A 21,062-nucleotide genomic window follows, 5' to 3' on the forward strand; every position below is an offset into this window, starting at 1 on the left:
TCTGTGCCTCCGCTGGGTGAGGTGAGTGCTTCTGTTCTGAGTGTTCTAGCTGAAGTCACCGCTATATGCAGAGGGGGTGCTGGGAGGCTGTTCTAATTAAAACTGGTTCTGATTTATGGAATTCAGGACGCTGGGAGGAAGCTGTCCAGGATGATTAAAACACTATCTGAATGTTGACACAGATCAGTCTGAGATCCATTGCCGAGCCTTTCTTCGGTTGTTATATTGTCTGTGGTTATTGTAGCTGTTGTTTGTTTGCTGGGTTTCTTTTTTCTTCAGCACTGGAAACTACATTGTCTGAATATTTTGTCTTTAGTGAAAGATCAGGCTGACCGCTGCAGGTGCTATAATAAGGCACCTGGCCATTGCCAACAGCTTTTTCTTTTTCTTTCTTTTCTCAGGAAGAAAGCTGTATCATCCTTGAACCCTCTGCCTGATTGTGTGCGATTCTGTCACAATTCGTTTCTTCATGAATAGTAAGAAGAAACATAAGAGGAAATGCTAGAATTGGGCTAGCTTTTTTTCATGTCACTTGCATGGTTTGAAGCATTTCTCAGCCTTCTCGTCCCCATAGCAGCAAGCTAGACTGCCATAACTGCCATAGAGTGGCAGCCCCGTGTCTCAACATGCTGGCTGCTCCTAACACCCTCACTGACCTGTGCCTTCCTCTTCCCTGTTCCTTCACCTGCTGGCATCATGAGATCAGGAGTGCAGCTTGGTCACTGTACTGAGCGTGTTTCCCGTCTTCCTCCCACCCATCACATCTCGGTAATTTCTGCAGCCAGCCTTATTTTTGCATTCCCTACATCCTGTTACTTGCCTCAACAGCGTCTCAGGTAGAATTCCAGGTGTTCAGAAGGGCTAATATCAGATGGAGATCATGAAGGGCAAATGGTAGACACAGCACCAAACCTGCTATTTATGTCAGGATAGACTGGAGCTGGAGTTCAGCGATAAAATTCATCATAAGCATTGTCTTTAAGTATTTCCTTCAAGACCAAGTCCTAAGTTTAAATATCAAATAATTGTTTAGCACCTATGTGAGATTTTATTTGCTGTGGTGAATCCCTTGTGGAAAATTTCATTTGTCTCTGATGCCAGAGGGTTTGTTCACATTTATCAGCAGGTCAGTAAATATTTACATGAGATGCACAAAGTGGCTTTAAGCTCCAAGGTTTTGGAAGTGGCAATACCAATTGGTGTGAAGCTTCCTGGTCCCACGCAGCCTCTGCACCTCTGTCTTCTTAAAGTTTCAAGTCAGAATTTGAGAACTCCTGTGTTTAATTAAACTTTTCATGGATTCTACTTTATGTATTAAGTGTTGCATCTTGCTGCAAACCTGTCCCCAGTGGCAGTCCCAATTCTGGTGGTAAGTCTGGTTCAGAAGTTCTGGCTCTGTCCCCTTCATTCCTGCCCCTCTCTGCAGATGGTAACCCCACCTCTTTTGCCATGTTGGGGTTTTGCAGGACCACTGAAACGATCTGGATTAAAAAAAATCCAACAATGACCCAACCCTCAAAACACCCCTAAGTCTTCTTTCTTTCTTTCTTCTTCTTATTATTTTGTAATTTGCTGATGTGCAATTCCCAAATCACTGCGGGATGCCGACTTCGTTCATACCTCAAAATTAATTAATTAATGCTTCGCCAAAAGTGAGGCAAGACTTCACTTTTGCTGGCTCCCCCTCCCCTTCTCTCCTCCCAGGGAAAGGCTGTGTGAACAGCTAACTCGTGTTCCGCTTTGATGTCGTACTGTTTGGGAAACCTCCTGAAGCTTCAGAGGCACTCTTCGGCAGAGCGGCACAGCCAGCCAGCACGGAGGGGAGGAGCACTTGGATTTCTGTGAAACAAATGTATTTTGTTATGCCAAGGAATGGCATTCAAGCAGATAAATAATATGCATACTGCACACGAAGATGTGGAAGTGGAAGTGTACAGAACTAGCGCTGGAGTCAGTGCCCCCTGCGAGGGAGCCTCCGACACACGCTGCCATCCGCTTTGCTGAGTGCACCGCTGCCAGCCAGGAGCTGACGGCACAGCTGAGATCAAGAAGTGTTTTAATCTCTTAATAAATTTCACAGCTAGATGACTTCTTCATTTGTACATTGTAGACAGAGTGGTTTATGCATCCCTTGCTTTACTGTTGACTTATTCAGGAATTCCTGAGGAATGGCAAATTCTTTGCGGCATTTTTACTTTAGATGGAATATGAATGAAATTCCTTGAGGAACTCAGAAGTTTCTGGAAATATCAGATTTTCTCATGGCTTGGAAGGCTTTCTGTCACTTTGTGCTACCTTGGCATAACCAGTATTCATGAGTTCTACTATGTGCACAGTGCTGAGATAAACTCTTTCTGACCCCTTTCTGAGGCTGTGTCCAGTCAGGGGAGGTTCAGGTTGGTTACTGGGAAAAATGTCTTCTCAGAAAGAGTGGTGATGCCCTGGCACAGGCTGCCAGTGTAGGGTGGTGGGGTCACTGTCCCTGGAGGTGTTCAAGAAATGTGGATGTGTGGTAGTGAGGGACATGGTTCGATGGGCACGTGGGGATGGGTTGATGGCTGGACTAGATGATCTGAGAGGTCTTTTCCAACCCTAATGATTCTGTCATTCTATGGTCCTCTTGGCACCTTCATCCAAACCTGTCTCCCATATGAGCAGCGAGGACAACTGGAATATCCCATAGCAGCTTCCACTGGACATAGAGTGTTTCCTGCTCTACAAGGAGGGAGAGATTAGATTCAGTGAGAGTAAAAAGCACAAATTGCCATAAGGGGAACAATGAAAGGTGTAATTTAATCCATCTCATGCTGGTGAGCCCTGTCCCAGAAAGCTTCCTTCTGCTCGCCTGTGTGGAATGGAACACTTGAAGACAGCAGTTACCAGGAGATGATAAATTAGATTGTGCCTGCCACTTGGGAGAGAATGTTTCCCGACTAACGAGCCTCTGCTTCAGGGACGTTTGCAAAGCTGTGTGCTCCGGGGGGACTGACACGCGCCTGGTTATGGTCGCACATGGCTCGGCGCTGCAATGGATTCCGGATGGCTGAGCCTGGCACTCTGTCGCTTTTGGGAAAGGCTGGCTGATTAATTCTTAATTTATTAGGATTTTGTGATCAGCGACAACACTTAATTGGCTTAAATGTGACCTTAGTTTTAACAGTGCTTGTTACTGCCACGACCTCAGTGTCTTCTGCATCTCATGGTCTGCAGGGCCACCAGGGCAGGGAGCTTACCTCCCTGTGCATGGGCAGAGTGACTCTAGTGGCTCTGGCAAACAGGAGATGCCATTTATTTGTCACTCTTATTTACAGGAATTTCTCCCCTTTTATTCTCACTGGATATCTGTATTTTAAAAAGATGCAATTTAAAGCATGCAGCATTTAATTTCCCATCTACTAGGTCCTCAATCTATTGTGTTTTTTAGTGCTGTTACTATGTAAATGGTTACCAAGTGAATAACTGCTCTCATAAATAGTCACAGGAAGAAATTACTTCAGCTTCATATGCTAATAGATAGTGGATCTTATTAGTAGGGCTTATTAATTGGTTTGGTATCTTATTTAATTAAAATTGGTGTGGCAGTGCGTGGAAAAATAAATCCTCGTTAGGCCAGTGGGTTCCTTATTGCATGCCCTTACATTTTTCATGTTCTGAGAACTTTAGAAACAGTGGCTGAGGCTCCAAACGCTGCTGACAGGTTTCTCAGGTATTATATCAGATGTTTTACATAGGGAAGACAAGAACCTGCATTGGTGTTTGGCTTCAAATGTGCATGTATCCGGCTCCTAGTCCTGTATGTAAATAGCATGGTTCGATCAGCTTTGCCAATAACACCCTATTTGCTTCTGCAGAATGCTTCCTGAGCTGGGTGCTCACGTCCTGGTGAGCCCACATGGGCAGTGCATTGCTGTGGGTGTTGGTGGGAGCTGGGAGTGCTGTAGTGCGTGGGTACTGCAAGCAGCATCACTCCTGTGGGAATGGTGACCTGCCAACAAAAGAACTGCTGTGTCTGTCCAATAACACCTCTCCACCCTGCGAGTTAAGATGTTCCTTGTGTCCGGAGTTTTCTGCATCTCTGATAAATCAGTTCTGACATGTTTTTCTATACTTTTTTTTTTCTTTTCTTTTTTCCTCTCCTTTAAAAAAAATACCAAAATGCAAAATGTGCAGTTATGCTGCAACGTCAGCCAAAAGTATAATTAATGCTGCACACATAATATGATTTTAAAAGATTATCTCTGGTACTGACAAAATATCAGCAAGTCAGTCTGTACTGAGGTACAAAATCCATACCTTCAACGTATCTGGGGTCTTTGGGTCATGTCAGCGCACATCTTTTTGTACCAGTTCTTATTGGTGTGGTTTTGTTGTTGGGTTGTGAGGGTTTTTTTTTTTTTTTTTTTTTTTACCTTTTTAGATGTAAAAATAATATTTTGCTTTTATTTTTAAAGTAGCAGTACTGCTGTATAGTAGCACTGCTGTTTCTGTATTTTCCTCCTCCTGGTGCTCAGCTCCCACAGATTCCTGTGGAAGGTGTGCTGAGACATTCACATAGCTGACCTTGGTTGGAGAACTAATCCCTCCCCGATTTCATAGCCCAGGTTTCAGTCTGGGAAGGCTTTGGGTAGACCTGTGTAGAATGTATCATGGGTTTAGTTAGTCTGTGTGATGCTTTGGAGAGGACAGTTAGCAGGAGATTGCAGTCTGTGTCTTGCGAGAGGATGGTAGAACCTGAGTATGAATGAGATGCATGAATCTCCTTTGGGTTTTTAACTGTTATTTCATTGAAAGAGGCAATGTTCTGGGTGGCAGTGGACAGAAAGTGGAGTAAAAGAATCGTCTGATCTGATGAAAACATCTCTTAACCTTGATCAAATGGGATCATTTGATACGTGCACTGCTGAACCCAGAATCTTTTTCACCTGCAAGAGAGGCCACCAAGGGCAGAATATAACAGGCTTGTAACAAAGGGAATGCCCCTTCGTGTCAGCACTGCTCAAAGGTAGCACAGTCTCTGTGCAGAAAGGTTTACAGTCTCACTAAGACCTTTGCTAACTCTTCATTCCTATGTGAAGATGCAACTCCGAACATGTGAAATGGTTGAACTTCTGGCAAGAAGAGAGATACAGACAATTTATTACAGTCCGTGCTTGATTCCTGATCGGAACAAAGTGGTGGGATCCTAATGGATATGAAGCCCTCAGTCACTTTCACTCCACAATTCTCCTCATGTTGGAGTTTGAAAGAAATTTCGTTTGTCAGCTTTTGAATCTGCGGTTTGCAGCTGTAGCAAAACATTTGGATAGAAAACCTATTTTCTAAAATCTACTTAGGGTAAAATGGCCTTTTTTATTGTTTACTTCCTGCATTTGAAAGAAGTTTTGTTAAAGCCCAGCTTCTGCACCTGCGTTCCTCCAGAAAACTGTCTCTTCAAATTCTCCAGACTGATTTGTCATTTTCTTACGTGCCAGAACCGGTTGTATCTCTTATTGCATTACATCGCTGACATCGGGTAATGCCTCATGACAGATGCGGCTGCACATCGCTGCACTGAGGAGCTAGAGGAGCAGCAGAGGCCCAGCTCTGGGGAAGGGCTGATATCTCCTGCACACTAGTTGTACTTGCAGAACTTCAAGTCCGGTGGGCAGTTGTGTTTGTTATCTTTTTCTTTCTTTCTTTCTTTCTTTCTTTTTTTTTTTTTTGCAAGTGGGAAGGACGGTCAAAGTCTGGGGAAGACTGAGTGGCTGAGTGATAGGCATCTTTCTGCTTGCTTTTCCATCTGTGCACATATCTACCTCATATCTCAGCTTCCTGCCGGGGAGGGCTGAACAGAAGGTCTCCTTGAAATCCACGTTGTGCGTTGACCAGAAGCAGTCTTCAGAATTCAGTCCGAGTTCAGGCCCTTACTAGCCTGATTTAATCAAAGCAAAGGGCACCTGCTCGTCTTGCCAGATGAAAGACTCAGAAGGAAAACTTGTTCTGGACAAAAGGGTTTCCATGTCAGCCAAAATTCTCTCTTTTGTTTTTTGGGTGTTGTGCTTTAGATAAAAAGGGTGAAGCAATGTTTCTGCTTTGTGAAGCCCCTGCAGAACGGAAGGGGCACAGTGTCATCCAAGGATTTCATAGCAAACAGAGTGTTCTGGGACCCCCACCAACAGAAATAAACATGGCTCGATGGAAAAAAATCCTTCACGAAAACACTGACCTTCATTTCAATACCTCACATGGTGGAAAATTTATAACATCACTCTCTCTATAAGTTAGTTGATTAATTCCCTTTTAGTTAACAGTTCTTCAGTCCTACTTTCGCAATAACAAATTTCAGTCTTCACCCCCATGGTCCTCAAGGGGCAAAAATCCCCTTGTTGGACATGATGAGCAAACTTCTGGTTTACATGGTCCGTGTTACCGTTAGCATTGCTTTTTTTCCTGTCTTCTACAACAGGATTCATACAAGATGCAGAAGGTGTGTGTTCTCCCAGAGGTGTACCCGTGTGTGGCACGGTGCTGCTCAGTGTGCAGCCCCATCCTTCCTGGCCCCACAGCTATCCACACGTTCCAGCCTCTCCTCTCTCCCTGTTGTGCCTGCTCTGTTCCATGGCACGTTCAGTGTCTGCGATAGCCTGACATACTGGAGCTGACTTAGCTTTTGCCATTACGCATCCTCCTTCAAATATCTAGTACCCCAGAAGGATAATTGTTCTTATGTTTCCATTTCTTATGTTGTGTTTTCTTATTTTATTTCCCTCCTGTTGCTGCGGTGGTTTTCCTTTCTGGCTCTTAGCTTAAGAAAATGCTCTATAATTGCTTTGATTTTATAGCACATAAAGGAAACTGATGTACTCAGAAAAAGAATAAAGCAAAACAACCCAAACCTAAACACCCCCCGGCTCACTCCAGCCGTGCACACCTATCTGCCTTCTGAGGGCGTTTCTTACAAGCCCGCAGGAGCTGCAGGGAGACACAGAGCTCAGCTGGGCACGGCCAACAGGAGGCTCAGGAAGACGCAGAGGAACAGCTCAAGCTGAGCAACATGTCATAACTGGGTTTTATTATGTTGTATTCCACAACAAGCCGTTCTCTTATAGCTGAAAATTTTTCTGAGATTTGATGAGAGCTGAAGTCGCTTTCTGTTTTTCTGTAGAGCTTCGACTTTGTACCAGAGAGAAAGAAAGAGAGAATTGAGAACAAGATGCTTGTTCATTCCCTTTTGCCTGATGGATATGTCTGAGCTAGATCTGCAGTAGCATTATAAATAGACGTTTGCCTGGACTTTCTTCCCCTCATGCCTCAGATGCAGTTCTTCTTTTGCAGTTCATTTTCCTGAGTTGTTAAGTGACACTGTCACTGTGTGTGAGAGAAGAGTGCTGTTGCCAACTGTCCTGTAATGAACTGGGGGGAATTCTGCTCGTCACATGGGTGGTCAGCCTCACACCTTCTCTCCTGTGCTGTTCCTGTGGCGTCTAATTGCTACAAAATATAAATTAGTACCCTGAGTTCAGGAACGCCAACTCAATCAATGCATTAATGTCAGAGCAAATGGCAGTCTTACCTACCCTGCTGATACAAGTGATTATTCTATTTATTCTTAAATATGCTGTACTGCTACTGCTTCCAGAGAACCTATTGTGGCTTACCCCTCACTTCTCCAAAAACGATAAAAATCTGTGACTATCAGCACACAGCTTTTCCTCAGCCTTCCAAAGCATGCATGTGGCAACTTCTGTGCTGTAGTAATCACGAGGGAGGCTTCATCAAGGTAAAAGCTGGAGCCTTAGAATGGAGCCCAAAAAAGTGCCAGCAAAATGTTGAGTATTTGAGAGAGCACATGCATAGCACAGCAAGCTCTCAAACTCTAGCTTTTAAATAATAGCATCGTTTTTATATTACAGTTCTGCTGGGGTATACATCGATCAACATTCACCAACGAGCTGGCTAGCTGCATTGCAGCAATGTGGCAAAGCAAAGTAAGAGCTATCGTTCCCTGTGTTGGGAACAACTGTGACTTAGACACTGTCTTGTGATGAATTTCCTAGGAAAGTGCTAGTTTAGTTTTGTCAGACAAGAGAGGTCTCTCTTAAAACATCTGACAGAACGTCGCTTGTCACAATTTTTAAATAAGCCCACTTTTATTTACGCATGTAGCTATAGGCACAAATCAATGATCTGCAAGCATGGATCCACTGCCTGATCCACAGGACAGAATAAAACCTTTCTCGTCCTTTCACATGAAGGCAACAGATAAGATATTGGCTCCATTACAGCTGGAAGGGCAGAAACTGGCATCCTATTTCCTGAAGACAGCAAAGCAAACGAATTTTAGGAGAAGAGACTCCTCCAGCAACCTGCTGCCTCTTTCTGCAGATGGAGCTGGACGAGCAGAGTGCATTGGTTGTGGGTACGGGGAAGTGCTTCGTAGACCTGCGCCATGATGAAGACTGAGAAGCTGCTGCTGTTTGTATATTTATGCTTAATGGGAGTCTTGTTCTTCATGTAATCCTCTTCGGCCATCACTGGGGGGTGGCAACTGGGCCACTCGGAATGCTATGGATAAAAAGCACTCTGCGCTTTTATCTGAGCTCCAGTGGATGGGTTTGCTGTGGGATCTATTTAAGTTTGTTTTGGCTTATGTGTTTCACTGTTTAGACTGTTGAACTATTTAACAGCGTACCTTGCAGGAATACTTTCAAATGCTCGCTGTGTACAGCTGTGCTTGGAAGAAAGTTTAATTTAAATTTCTCAGTCTAGTCATAAAAGTTGGCGGTGAGGCTTTAGGGCTGGGGGCCGTTACTCTGAAAGCTGAGTGGTTCACAAGGTTATGTGCAAAGCAGGGCTAACAAGATGCTGAGAAATAATAGTCTCATATGGGAGAGGCTTCAGTCTGCAGAGAGTACGGCACCGAGATTTAACGCAGTTTAGATGTACTTGAAAATCATCTCTGTTTTTTCCTTTTTCTAGTCAGTGTTCCTCCTGACCTTGAAAATACCTTATGGGTGGTTTGCAAATAACAATCTAAGCATCACTGTAATCAGAAAAAATACGCATTGGTGTTCTATTTGTCATTATATTCTACCTATCTTTTCCATTATTTGAAGTCTTATATGGTTTCAGTGATAGGCATATAGGCTGGCATCAGCTCAGCAGATTTTTTAAAGAGATTAGATGAAAATTGGGCTGCTTTTTATAGAGCTTTTCGCTTTATTTTTCTGGCTCTTCTTTTTTTTCCTTCTTTCTTTTTTTTTTTAAAGATATCTTTTTATCAAGTGTGAATACTAACAATGTTGATATGGGGTGACAGTCTGACCAAACAACCATAGCAACAGTAACTGTTTTCCTTGTGATAACAGCGAAGCTAAAGGTTATGTGTATTGCTGCATCTCTCAATCTATTTGCTCCACGGCACAGTGCCAGACAAAAGTAAGAATATAGAAAGCTGTAACCAAAATATGCAGTGGTTTAGATGAGGCGTGAGCTGCAGAGCACGGGTTGAAGTATAAATGTGGACAATATTTCCCTTCTAATGGATCCCTTCTGAAAAGAAATATTACAAATTCTACGCTAATGATATTTTGCTGCACAAATATTTAATTTGAAAACTTGTTAAGTAATCATCTTCCTTTCCCAAGTACTTGTTAAGTAATCATCTTCTTTTGGGAAAGGGAAAAATAGAAGCCTAGAGGCTGCTTTAAGGAAAGCATTTGTTCTCCCCTTCCCCTTCCCCTTTCCCTTCCCCTTCTCCTTCCCCTTCCCCTTTCCCTTTCCTTTTTTTTCTTTTCAGGAACAATGCTGGGCTTGCACAGCTGACCTAGACAGTATTTAGTATTGAGCTCAGGTCTTCAGCATGTGTCCCCAAAGCTCAGACTGCTGAAGGACACAAACAAACAGAAGTCTTGGCACTGTGGGAGCTTCTTATTTTTCCCAAGGTAGAGCTGATTTAAGCAGATGTGTGACATATTGTTTGTTTGGTTTTTTATTGTATCCAAGAGCAGTTTTCACGCTGAGTTGGCTCTACCACAGCTTTAATAGTAGTGCCTCACACCCGATAATTGGTGGTATTTTCGTATTTTCTAGTTTGTTTAGTTTTTTTTAATCAGGGTAATTTCAGCCTAGAGAGTCACATTGCGGCGGGTTTCTCCAGCACTGAATCAATCTCAGTGTTTTGTGTTTGGTGCTGGAATAAGTTTCCTGTTCACATTTCAGAGTGACTTAGTCCTTGTGGGAAGACTTTCCCTTTTCTTCTTAGACTTCTTTAAAATTACCTTTTGTGTAAGGAGAAAAACAAATCAGGTGGCTCCTGGGCAGTATGAGTCAAGGAAGAGGAGAGCATGACATAGCTCTGCCCATGACATGCTGATCATGGGAGTAACTGACTGGCACATATTATCACGGTAGCAAGTCGCAATTTTTCCTAGAAATCCATTTGCTAGACAAAATGCAGAATAGCAATCATGAAAATTTGGAATCCCTTGTGGCTGTGAGGCTGATATTCCTTTTCTAATGAATGCTGTCAGACTCGTGGTCTTACGCTTTTTATTATTTCCCAGAAGAAAAGCAAAATACACGGACCCCTTAAGGGATCTTCTTGCTTTAATTTAGCACTGTTACTTTATTTAATAGCACAACACATGTCAAAATTGAAAGAGTTGTGCTGCTATGTTATGTATTTGCCTTATAATGAAAGATTCTCTTTGCAGTTTAAAGGGCTTGTTTTACTTTTCTTCTACTTGAAGCTGCTAGTGAGATCTGCATCCTAGTCATGGATTTATACCAAATAAGCACGTATCCCTGTTGCTGGAAATGCTTGGTATATGTCGCATTATGCTGCAGGCTGGGGCTTGGTTTTTATCTGATCTTTCTCGTGCCAGGTGAGGCAAGTTAGAGTCCCTCAGTTAATGAGTTTATTCCTGTTTGTTTTTAAATCCAATCTAAACCAGTTATTTTAGCAGAGAGGATAAAATCTCACTCACAGTCACACCTTTTATCCTCTTGTGAGTGTAATGGTGTTTAGCAAACATGATTGAGGTCAGTGTCATCTTCCATGCTCTTCTATGTGTTTGGGACCAGAGTTCACCTAGCTATCAGTATTCTAGTGACTGCAAATGTGTCAAATGCTCAAAAGTGACTGCAGTGCATTCCTGCATGTAAACTGCAGGCGGTATGTTTTGGGGAAAGAGTTCATTGTGTAATATTAGTTCTTGCAGTAGCAAAACGTGGAACTAAATTCTGACTTGTAGAGGTACACAGCTCGATCACAGCCCAGCTTGGATCAGTGTGCTGACTTCCCGTGATCTAAAATAGCACATGGTTTCTGCCAGGACGAATCTTGGGGTTTCTCAAAATCCATCTCTGTCTTTTTTTTCAAGTGAACTTTGAATAACAAAAAGCCACCTCCAGCATTTCATAACTCTTTGTAATTACAGTAGTGATTATGAGAATGATAGATATCTAATTAAAATCTGTGAAATCTGCAGTCAGCGAGAAATGAGAATTAGATCCCCAAATTGCAATTTTCTCCTGAGTTTAAGCACGTTTCAAGGCTGCTTCCTGACAATGTGGCATTTTTCTCTTGTCTGTCACAGTGACTCACCTTAATAGGTCATGACTAATTTCAACAGGGACCAAAAGAACATGGGAGAATTTTGGCTTGAGATGAAGGAAAAAAGGCTTTTCATTAGACATTTTTACTTTAATGTTACTGGTGTTAAGCAGCTTTCACTGATTTCAACTGATTTCAAGCAGTGAAACAGCAAACAAACCAAGGTTACCAAATTTTGGCTAACTTTAGATCTCTTGTCAATACAGTCATGAAAACTGTAGGACGGAATTGATCCATCCCTAACCAGCACTGGTTAAGGCTTGGGTTTTCTTGTCCTTCTTTGCTTCCTCTCCCTGTTTACCTACCCTGTGCCAGTGCTGTACATGTGTTCGCTCAGCAGCTGATTACATCAGGTTCCCCATGACAGTGACTAACAATTTTGATGCCTACTACAGATGGCTTTGCGCCAACAGAGATGCCCAGGAGCCTAATACTCAGATCTGTTCTTTCTTCTGCAGCAAGACTGGTCAGAGCAGCATATTGCTTCCAGCACCATGTAAGTACCCACAAAATGCTGATTGCGTTCTGCTGGAGACAATGTGAAGTCCAAGTGCCCAGAAAGGCTGAACAACTGGTGAGCTTCACATCCATGACTGGGGCTGTGCTGGGTGGTGCAGCTGGGGGCAGAGCTGTAGGCTGGGGAGAAGCTGAGAAGAGGCTTGAAATCATGGTTCTGTCCTGCTCTGGATAGCTTATTCCTACCAAGCACTTGTATCGTTTCCTGAGCTTGTGTGCTTTTTAGTTCTTGGCACAAAGCCTCTTCTGGTAAGATTATTTTGGGTTTGGGATTAGGGGAAGAGCCTGTTTAAAGGAAAAAAAAAAAGGCCCTCAGCCACGCAGTAATCTAATCAGAAGAAACAATATCACCGTCAATATCCAGCTCTGGCAGACATCTGATCCTGGTGCTTCAGAGGTTATTACACAGCATTCTCAGGAGCTTTTCTCTCCCAGCCAGAGCCGCTGCGTGCCTCTGTTCGTGCCGAGAGCCAGGGGGCTGCTGGGTGCCTGAGCTGTGCCTCCCACAGGTGCTGTGCCCCACTGATTATGCTGTGTGTCAAGAAATACATCCCTACACTTTTATTTTTCTGCTGTAACTACAGTCTGCTCTTACAGTGATGCAAAAGGAAGGGTCTCCCTTAACCTTAATTGCTGTGCTAGACCCATCTAACTTTTATTCTGTAAGGGCAGGTTATCTGGGTTTTAGTAGTCTTTCTTAAATGGAAATTTCACTGCCGACATAACCTGTTTTATTTCCTTTTTTTTCAATTATTCTCTTACTTGTCTTTGAAACTTACTAAGTGGCTATTATGTATGGGCAGAATGAGACAGAACAAAGGGATATTTGTTATGTATGAGCGCTGGAGTCAATTGGCGAGCCTTTGAGCAATCTTTTGGACCCCTGTTTGCAGTCCAAATGTATTTGCTTTTTGAAAATGTGTTTGTTTTTCGCCTCCTATAATGAAACTGCTGTCTTCCCAGGAAACATTTTACTTATCATTTGTGGCATCCGCTTTCATGTCTTCTCATTATCTGAAAGCCATTTTACACCGTGTTAGCGACATCACATTTTAGCCTGTTATTTCACTTAAAGTGTAAAAGATACTCTTTAACGTGCTGGCTTTTTTTTTTTCCCCTCCATAATTTTTATCTCTTATGGAAAGAAAAAGAATGAGCACAAGTTTAAGCTTTCCAGCTATTGTATGAAGAACACAGTGCAGTTGTTTGATTGTTCATAGGGAGAGAATAGCACTTGGGGCCTGAAGCCCTATACTTATTCACCACCTAATCATAGCAATAAATGGAACTCGGCAAGTGGGAGCGAAACACGGGTTATTTCATAGATAGCAGCCTGAGCAGGGAGGACAATTACTGATACTGTATGTGAAAGCTTGGATACACAGAAAAGTGCAGATGACTTCTGGCATTATTTTGTTTGGGAAAATGTTAGTACTTCTCTTCGGATAAGCACACAGAAGTAAGACTTGCTGTATACTTTGAGTGTTAAAAATGAGGCTGGCAGCAGTATAAGGACTTGCTGTGGTTTCTGAGCTTTCTCCTGCCCAGAATTTCTTTCTGAGAGAGCTGAAGCTCTCCAAGATTTAGCTGTATTTGTTAGAATTAGCTATATTGATGGCAGCTTAAAGATCAACTTCTAATGGAACTTCTGTTAGAATAAGTTCCATTTTCTAACTTGTGCTTCAGAAAATGACTGACTGAAAACCTCAATAGGCATTTGTTAACATTTTCTTCCTTTTTTTTTTTATTTAGTATCCAGCTTTATCTGAGAACTCAAATGCAAATGTGTTTTCTCTTTGAAGTTCTGACCCAAGTATGAACGTCTTGCCTTGAATTTGTCTCTGCTGATTCAGAGGCATTTTAAACTTCAGATTTCCAAGCATCAGATTTTATCATAACTATAGCTACTGAATTAAAATGAGGGTAACATGAATGCCATTGCCATGATTCCTGTGTTATACCATGTTCATGTTTTCAAGGTATTGTTATTACACTCACTTCAATGAACACATTCCTGACTTGTACATTAATGTGAAATCCATGTTGGGACTCTCTCTGTGCACGTCTTTAAAACAATTTCCCACTCCAGCAGTGCCAACATTCTCCAATTTTATTCAATCATTCTGAACAACAGCATAATTTTAACACTGAAAATTGTACTTACTTGAACTATTCTATTCCCTTATTTTAAAATGTCTTCAAATTATAATGAGAGCTAGGAAGTGCACTACATCAGAGGGACCCATCCAGGGCATAACTGTGTTATCATAATGAGAAGTCCATAGTAATCAGAGAACAGGTTATTAATTTTGAGTATGTTATGCTATTTTTTCCAGCTTCACATTTAAATCAGAATTGCAATTTGTACATCACCAATGCTGAGGACATAAAAAGAAGCAGGGAAATTTTATTCCTGCATACCCTTTCTCAGGTCTATTCACAGATGGGAAGGTCACTAACTGCCCAAAGCTGTTTATTTCATGCATGTAATCTCTGCAATTGTTGTCTGAAAACGTACTCATGAGGAACAGCACTTAAAAAAATATTACAGCTTGTATACATGCAAACACAGTACTTTTTCTAGCACTGAGCAAGAGAATTTTGTAAATCTGCTTCATCACGTTCTTTATTTCATTATAAGATAGATATATTTCATATATCTGTCAAGTATGTACGGAGAGTGGGATATGAGAAGGGAATGGTGTTCTCCTAAGGAAGGTACTAACTGAAATTCCCCTCCTAGGGAAGATTCCTCCATGGTTTTGAAATTGCCACTAATCATGTAGGTTCCAGACCTGGTGTCTGTTTTACTTCCTTCCCTGGTTTGCTTTTTGTGGAGTGATGTCGGTCCCTGATGACTGCTGGAGGAAGGGGAGATGGTGAAGGATGTGATGGGCAGTCCAGGAGTTGGGGACTTTAATGTGGAGACTGAAATTGGATGTGTTTTTCTGTGCACAATGCCATCCTTGCAATGTATGTCCTAGTCTAGGTGAGAGAGTCTGTGCTGGGCTCACCCTCTTAGTTCTTGGACACTTCCATGGCTTCTCTGAAGAGAGCACTAGGAATTGAGCTGGGTTGGAGTTTGTCAGTTACGTTGTTCCCAGGATGTATTTTTGACTTATTTCCAGTTAGCAGCTTGCTGTATTTCCAAATTTTGATGCCTCCTTCTCAGTAAGAATGAGGCTTTCAGTGACAGATGACGGGCTGCTGCAGGGTGTCCCCAGCCTCGCTCTTCTCTGTTCATCTCTATAGGCTTTCCATAATGGCTCTATTTACACCAGGCTCAGGCTCTGGTGAGCCTCCATAGATACACACAGCTTGAGTGAGTACAAGAGCTTGGATCCTCACGGGGCACATCCCAAGTGGGGTGCAAAGGGGTTATTTTTATAGTGGATATACAGAAACTCAAGTCCAGTCAAATTTTGAAAGGCAGTCAGATCGGGAGCTGATATTGTCTTGGGCTTTGTTGAGGCTTCCCATAAGCAAGGGGCTCTAGGCCAGCAGCTGTTCCAAGACTAACTCTGCAAGGCAAAGAGGGTGCATTTGTGGCAGACTTGACAATTGGAAAGGTTTGATTCTTCCACTCATATAGCCCTAATTATAAGCAATATGGGAAAGTTTCTTCTAACCAGTCAGATATGGCCCAGCTATGGAAGAGTTAAAAATTTGTGGAGCTCAGCATCAATTTCTGGAAGCTTTTAACAGAGACTTGACATTTCTAATTAGGAAATTTTACATACAGGCAAGTGAATTTACCCCCAGCTGGGAAAACATGGCTTAGCAAGAGTTTTACATCCGCCCTCATTGATCTACAGATTATCTCACATTTGAGACTGTGGAGCCACTGGGATTTGCAAAGATGAGAAACAAATGTGGGAAAGTGCATGTAATTTCTTTCACTTCAGGGTTAGATAGCAAAAACCTGAGAAGTCAGAAATGGAGAGGTAAGATTATTTTCTTTCTTTTTCATGCATTATCATTACAGAGGTCAAGAAAAAATCCAACAAAAAAACCTCACAGAAAAGCCAATAAGTTGTTGGCACTGGTAAGCAGCTGTCATCTTGGTCAAACTCTCAAAGCAATGTTTTGGAAATTAGACTTGAGACAGCAAAGAACTATAGATTTTTTTTTTCCAAGCTGCTGTAACTGTTAACAGTTGAGGAACAAAATGTCTGAATGTGAGCTCACTTAACAGACAGGTATTGTGTGCCTGGTGCTTCAGTGTCTGACTCTTAAGAGAAACCCTCAGACGTGGTGCGTTGTTAGCTATATATATTTTATATTTTTGAGCCTATTTTGTCCCTAGATAGGAGTAACTACAGAAGAGCAAAATGTCCATGAACGGGATGTTATCCTATTTGAAAATGCTGTATTAATGTAAGGCTGTAGTACATTTGTGTTGTGCAAATCAGACTCTAAAAGTCAGATGCAGTGAAGCTGGCTAAGTAGAGCTTTTACTGATTTCTTTTGATATGAAAGCCCTGTACAGCTCATTTTGCTTCTGTGTTCTGATGGATTCTATTGTGTAGGCATACAACTCAGCATATGCGGCCGAGACTATGGTTTAAATGAAATAAAAATGAAACCGTTCTTTTTTTCCCCCTGAATATACTTTCATACATTTGAAATTATTCTAATGAAGGAGAAGTTATTTATGTGTTGGCAGAAAAACAGATAAGCAAACAAACCATGAAATACAGACTGTGAGGTATTATGAAATTACAGATGTGCGTATGGCTTAATGTAGTTAAGTTACCAACGTTCATCCTCAGGAAGGTATGTACATCACTCTTATGTGACAAAGAATGTAAAAGTAGGTGATCAAAACAAGCATAGAAGTACCAACTACGTGCAGCTAGAAGGTGACACAATGAAATGGGTTTAAAGAAGTTCCAGGTAACAAGGCTGTGGATTTTAATGACTTGGGTATTAATAAGAGAAAAAAGATAGAAAAGTTTCTACACCATTGAATGCTATTCTGTTTTAGTGCAGGACATAGTGTCCTGGAGGAAGGAATCTCAGGTATTGAACTGATGCTGCCCTTGATCTTGGCAAAAGGGTTGGGGATGATCAAAGAAAATACAGGTGCATTTTAGGCTTCTTTTAGAACTGTGAGCATGTCCAGACAACACTGCGAGTAGTTATAGCCTTAGACTATTTCAGTCATAGAAATAGGTATAAAACAAAATTCCAGATATTAGATGTGCTGCGAAATTATTACTGGATAAGAGGACCTGTACAAAAACGCAGCTCATCGTGTGATATACTCTACCACTTCCGTGGTTTACAAGCACGTTGTAGGCTATATAGAATCATAGAATCATAGAATGAGCTAGGTTGGAAAAGACCTACAAGATCACCTAGTCCAACCATCCACCTACCACCAACAACCCCACTAAACTATGTCTCCCAACGCTATATCTAAACGTTTCTTGAACACCTCCAGGGATATATTTGGTAGTTTTAAAGCTATTTATTATATAGCTGCTGCAGATACTTGAGTGTCATTGTGTGCTCAACACTTGCAGTTTATTTAAAGAATAACCCACAAAGACAGAAAAGATCTGTAAGTTTCAATTTTCTTTTATCTCTGCTTTAGTCATGGTGTAAACATGGGAATCTGTAGATTCCTTTGGTTAAGATAAGATGAAGAATTTAACCCGTTGTTCTAGGTACAATAGATCTAATTTGAAAGAGATATCTTTCAAAATGGAGGAAGTTAGAAAAACATTCATTTTTCTTTTTTTTTTGTCTTTGTCTTAAAAAAAAAAGACATTTTACTTTGTTTGCCTAAGCCTATTTTTGTGTTCTTTACATAGTGACTCCTTGTACTCCTTCTAAATTAATGTCTGTCTTTATTTTTATAATCGTGGAGTTACAACTAGGTGAGAAAGCCCTGCAATCTGCCTTTTACTTCCAGTGTTAAGTATGCATTTCTTCACTGAGTAATCCAATATATAACTGAGCACTTTGGTCACTTACTTCCATAACAGCTTTGACAGAGAGTCACTGGTGCAGAGCTCACCTGTTCCAGAGTAATAAAATTAATAGATTTTATGACAAATACTATCAAAATATAACAGGCTGACCTTTTTCCTCTTGGTCACTTTAAGAATAATTCTTTTTCCATGCACTGAGCAGAGTATGTAGAGCGTGTGTGTTTATACTCTACCTATCAACACACACATATATATATAGAGAGAGAGCGTGTGTGTATATAAATATATATATATATATATACTCTCCCGGTCTTAGTATGCAGAATTTAGAAGCTTTTTGCTATGAGTGATCTTTGAGGTGAGTGATTCCATAACTTCTGATTTGATAAGATTTAGATACTGATGGTGCTCTGGACCCATTCTCAGTGAAGGCATAAGAAGGTCGCTTTTCCTTTGTCATTTTTGCATGTTGTTGCTGACAAGTGTTAATAGTTTAATTAAGAGGTCAGATCACTCATCCTCTTCTTATACGTGGTGTCACTGCCATTATTTTCTTTGCAAATTAGCAGATTTAATATTATTTGATTATAATAGGTGTATATAATAAGCCTCAGAAGGAGTGGGAATTCTCTTTGAAGGCATGCAAGCTTTGAAGGTTAGAATAAATTGAAAATAGCCAGAAATGTTAGAGGTATTTCTCCATTAAATATCATTAAAGCCATGGGAAGTTTTTAATGAGAGCATTCAGGTGCTTGCCTATCGTGCCTTTTGCTACAGTTTGGCAGGACTGCTGGGAAGGAGTGCTGTTAATGAAGAAAGGCAGCAGAAAGCATGCTTATTTCATTAAAGTATGGGGATTTGCAGGGCTGGAACGTGGTGGGCAGGTGCAGGGATCGCTTTGGCGCAGCACCTCAGGAGGCTCCCGCTGAGGCCTGCAGAGATTTGCAGTTTCCCTTCCCTCCGAAGTGGCCATATGCTGTAAATAAAGCCGAGGTGTGGAGCTCACAGAGGCGTTCCGTGGAGAGTTCTCTCCTCACTGTTTACTCTCTGAGCAGCCTTATTCCCACAACCACCGTGTTCCAAATGGTTTAAATCTTTAATGGAAAACATCTTCCGCTCCTTCGTGCCTTCAAAAAGCGGAGACGCAGAGCTTCAGAGAAAAGGCACATCCTTGATCTGTCGTTGTAACACCGTGGTGTTTCTCAAGCTGTTCTCAGACTGCAAATAGAAGGTTTAAGCCGAGACATTGATTTCTGTCAGGCAGCTTGCAGAATGTGTGCCAGTTCTCGGAAACTTTCATGCATCAAATTATGACACTGTTTTTTAACGAGTGATGAAAGTTAGTAGAAAAGCATCATCAAGTGGAGGAACGAGCTGTGATTTGGGTCGCTTGAGCACTGGGTTGTGCTGAGCTCTGCAAGAATCCCCGCGTGTAACGCCGTGTGGCTTTAGCTGGGAGAGGCTGTGGTTAGCAGCACTGTGACAGGACGTGTTCGATTGCGGCAGACGGAGCGCTCTGCAGGAATCGCCTCTCTCAGAACTGAGCCGCAGCCTGACGTATCGGGGAACTTGGGGTTTACAGGCTGGGAATCTCTAAGAAACAACTTCAATCGGCAAAAATTGAAAAGTAGGAAATGAAGGGCTTGGTTACAAAGAACCTGGGGTGGTACGCTTGTTTTCTTTCTCAATAGCAGTTTCTAATTTTAATAATATGAGCTGGGTCCAGGTTATCTCTCAGGCATTTTATGAGCGTATCTCAGCGCAGAGCAGCTGAGCTATCACGCGCTGAACTGCAGATGAACCGGCTATTAGTCGGGCATCCCTAAATGGATGCCAACCAGCTACAGGGAAGGTCAGGGGCAAACGCTGTTTACTGAGCATGCAGTTAATTATTCATTTCACGAAATATGGGAATGCCGTATCCGCTGTGCAGTGCAAAAAATCTCTGGGTCCTGAAGTTAAAGTTCAGTAGGTACTTAATAACTGCAAAATTATATCATATTAGGTGCTCCTGTGTTTTAATTTAGCATAATTTTACATGTGGCCTGTGTTGTAAACAATAATTTCTTTTTCATTGCCACAGGAAGAATGCTAAATACCTTATTGCCTTTGAAAACTATCCTGGAAGGAGAATGAGACTCAGGACTTGTGCTTTTAGGACTTGTGCTTTTGCTTTTTTTTTTTTTTAACTCCATTTTCATATCTGGAGGAGCGATATGATGCCTATGGCTCTTGATGTCCTTTCTTGAATTGCTTCTGACAGTGATGAAGTGGGAAATTTGGGGAAATCAGGAACCTCTTGCTGATCTGCCTCTGTGTATTCAGAGATTTACAGCAGTACCCTCTTTCTACTCTTTCTCATCCCGCTAGCATTTTTCAAACAGTAATGAGACAGACTGTATTCTTTCTTTTTCCATAATCAGGAATAGTTGTTAAGAACCTCTAATTTGTGAGACAGACACTTTGAACACATTCATTATAGCAACAGGATGACTCCAGAATCTGCCAGGGCAAAGTAAGATAAGTTAAATTATCAATTACACCACTGCACAGCTGAATGGTAGCGATAGAGGGGTGAGCCTGCACGTCTGGGTCTGATGTAGAGAAATACCTCTTCCTCGAGTACTGCACTCATTGAAAGCAATCCATGAGGAGCAATCATCATTCTCATTTTTACCAGTAGTGTATTTGAATAATAGCTTAGGACTGCTGTATTCAGTAACTTCAACCTTTCCTCCATTCAGAAAAAAACGTGTCTGTTTCCCTCATTTTTCAAGTTTACGTGGAGAGTGGGATATGTGAAGTCAATGGTGTTCTCCTAAGGAAGGTACTGACTGAAATTCCCCTCAAGTTTACATTCTCATTCATTCTATTCCAATGTGTCCTTGTCAATGTTCAAGTGAAAAAAGAGTGATATCTGCTATTTTTCCACACTTATAGTAAGTCCACAGCAAATCTTCTGTTTGATGCTTACACACTTTTCACCCTCTTTCACAGAAAATCCTGCTGGG

Source organism: Numida meleagris, chromosome 8 (genome assembly GCF_002078875.1).
Source record: "Numida meleagris isolate 19003 breed g44 Domestic line chromosome 8, NumMel1.0, whole genome shotgun sequence".
Taxonomy (NCBI): Eukaryota; Metazoa; Chordata; class Aves; order Galliformes; family Numididae; genus Numida; species Numida meleagris.